Genomic DNA, 3,618 nt, shown 5'->3' on the forward strand with positions numbered 1-3,618 from the left:
CTCTTTCAAGTTAAAGTAGCCCTCTATCAGTTCAATTTAAATTTATCTCTGAAATCAATTTATGTAAAACAATTTGCCACTTACTCTAATTCTAGGATCAGCAAAAACTTAACTAATAGCACTTTAGATAGTTCATTTTTCAAGTTAATTCAATATAATTTTCCTGAGGTTTGCTATGCTGGCAGCCCTAATTATGGAATGTGCAAATCCTGGAAAACTAAGCAGGATATCATCACCAGTATGATACCAGGTACAAGGATAGGACTCAGACCCTCAGAACCATTTTTCTGGGGTGTTAAGTGCCTCACTTGTGATCTTAAGGGAGAAACCGTGCCCAAGGTAGGGACCATGTCCTAAGGTTTTTATTGGTTCAGTTTTCATTTCATTATAAAAAGCCCATAAACTGATAGTCAACCTAATTTTATGTGAGAGAAAAACTTGACTTTCAGCCCTTGCTCCAGTGAGTGGTTACAGTTGTATGTAATTAATATTTTTTATTTAGTATAACACAAACTCAGGTCTCTTCTCTCATAGGTAAATGCCCCAGCCATCCCTCCTATACCACAGATTCTTAAGTAATCCTTGAAAAGTGAAATAGCTCTGGCGGGTGGTGGGAGAGCACCCCCTCATCAGTGCACCTGAAACTGTGTGGATTAAAACACACACTCGGGAAGCCACCAGAGATCACTTGAAACTCAGCCTAGGTCTCTCATGTTCTGCACAAAAGCTCCCCTGGGTAGGAGGTGGCCACATACTGCTTCCTAATCTAGCTAAATTTAGACACCCCTCCAGCAGCCATGTGAACACCCACATGAATGAGGTCATGCAGGAGAGAAAATAACTGCAGATTCTGCTTTTGGAAACGGCATTACTGTCAGATTTCTGAAATTATAGGAGAGAGAAAATACAACTTGTCATCAGGGACTGAAAACATTCATTTCTTAATCTCCCCTAGCAATTTTCAGGCAAGATTACTAAATGAAACTTTTGGTCTCCCTTAGAAATCAATGACTTTTGAAAAATTAGTGACCAAACAGAAACAGAAGACAGTTCAAGGTCTATTGACAAAAGAGAGAGAGAAAAAAAAACCCCACCCTAGAGTTCAACCACCTCTCTAAAGATGAGATAGTGGAAGGTGCTGCTGGATGATAGATGCCAAGTCAAGGTTAAAATATCTCACATCTGCAACAAATCACATCCAAGAAACGCTGCCCATCAAAGGGTGATGGAAAAACCTGCCAGGTCAAAAAAATCAGAGAAAAATTGGGACCTAGATTTTCCCAGGTATTTCTCCTCATTACCTCTGTCTCCATGTGAGTAACCATCAGTGAGTTTGTACAGATACAGCCAGCAGGTCCATTGGCAGCATGGATGGATCCTGTTTTGGGGTATGATGTTGGTACTGAGTTGAATGTTGGGGTTGCAAACTACACTCTGCCACTGCCTGGGGACAGAGAGCGAACTCACGGTTTTAGCACCAAAACATGCACCACTCACATGCACGAATACATGAATGGGCTGTGGAAGCTGCATGCTGAAGAACAGAAATTTTTTATTTCCTAAAGAAAGAGAAATTAGGATTCCTGTTTACAGTTTAGGTGCTACATTAACTGTTACTGAATTAAGCCATCCATAATGGAAACAAGAGGAGTTTCAGAGTAAAACAGCAGCTATGGACCTCTTTATTCTGGCTGGTATTTCCTATGTTTGCAATCCCAGGTACTTGTTTCTGAACGCTCAGTGTTAAAAGATTCAGACACGAACAATTTTTCAGAAAAGGTCTGCAAACCAATCTGTGACCAGTGGATCAATGCAGAGTTCAGGAAGTCATATTCCCAAAAATTAGAAGTCATAAAACTAAATTTATAAAAAATTCAGCCTGTGTATTTTAAAAAACTATGTGCTGTTCCTTACCCTTAACCCCAAACATTTTCCTTCCAATTCCAAATTTGTATCATTGCACTATCCACTCTGGAAAAATAGTTTCTCCATTTCTAGCAATAAGTACCCTGTGACACTTCAACATCGATCCTGCTTGGTGCTGATGATTAGCTACCTATTTGACAATCCCACTCCACTGTTGATACTTTTAAATCCTCTAGTTTTCTTGTAAAATGCAAAAGTACTTTAGGAGGCAATGGGCCATCTGGCCTCATAATGTCTCTGTTACTCTTGCAGGATATAAAAAATGCTCCCTCCCTCTCCGTCGTAATCTTCTGTCACATTTAGCTTCGTTTTATCTTTAAAAGATAGTAAATTTACAAAGCATTCAAAACACAAAAAACAGTCAAAGCCCCTACGGTATTGGCACGCCATAATGCAAATGTGGTTTTAAGCTAACAAGGATGACACTGCTAATGTAACCTAAAGGAGACATTTAGAACAGATGTAGTTAAACCTCTTTGGAAAGTTCAAGTTTTCCTTATTGAATGTGTTCAGACTGTGGAGAAGATATTTGCGTTTCTTAAAATACAGGAATATTTTTTTAAAAAAATAGAGAAGTCCTAGCAAAAAGTGCTGTAGGTTTCTTTTGCCAGGGAAACTATAAGACAATTGGATATATTCAAAATCTAGCTAATTAAGAAATTCCTTTGAATTTATAATCAACTGTAAAACTTCCACAGAAGTTATAAGAACTCAGAATTATGTGAAAAAACGTGTCAGCTTTTTGTGCTACCATTTTATTTAGCTCTATTTGATATATCTTTTCCTAGTTACTGATTTTCTTAATTTTTTATGTATGTGTGTGGTGGTATACAGGTAACAAGAATTTACAGAAGTGTCTGAATGCTTGGAGTTGCTCTCTGTTACACTGAAAAATAGTACTTGTTACTTGAGAATGAATATGCACAGAATAAAGACATTAAAACCATTCATAAAACTTTGCCATTACATTTCCCCCTGTTCCGTACTGCTTAGTCATAAAACCTCACTTTCCCAAAACTTCATTCTTTGCACAGAGTGATTATTTACATAGCACTGCAATATCTGAATAAATATTGTCTAATTCTTATTTCCTTTCTTTGCTCAGCTCAAGTGGTCTTGTATAAAGGTCCAGAGGTCTGCAGTCATTCCCATACCTCGTTTTCTCAACAGGCAGTGTTTTTTTTTTCACTGCTGTGTTGTTATAATAATTAATAGAAGTGGAAGAAAATTGAAATACATGCTCAGCTGTTTGCCAAAAAATTAGATGCTCTGAACTGCTGCCAAAGAATTCCCAGTAAACCATCCAGCAGATACTACCCATCCATTCAGAGAGCACCCAAAAGAGCAGAATACTCCTTCATTTGGCGAGGCTGATAAAATTTAAGAGTACCTAAATTGGATGCCTTTTCATGTACTTTTGTGCTAATGCTTGATTTCTCTGTAGCATATGGAAATATGCTACACTCCTAGTGTCTAAACCATCACCTATCAGAAAGAAATGACCTTTCCATGAAGAAAAAAAAATCATTGCTTATGTCTTTTTAAAAGCTAATACACCTACATGAGACCACCAACAGCATAAAGATTTATTGTATAAACCCCCCCACCCCCACCCCGGTATATATGCACCATCAGGTAACTTCACATTCTCTGATGAATAAACAACTGAAGTTGTAATTGTTTGTGCATTCC

This window comes from Buceros rhinoceros, unplaced genomic scaffold (genome assembly GCF_000710305.1).
Source record: "Buceros rhinoceros silvestris isolate BGI_N320 unplaced genomic scaffold, ASM71030v1 scaffold19931, whole genome shotgun sequence".
In the NCBI taxonomy this organism is placed as follows: Eukaryota; Metazoa; Chordata; class Aves; order Bucerotiformes; family Bucerotidae; genus Buceros; species Buceros rhinoceros.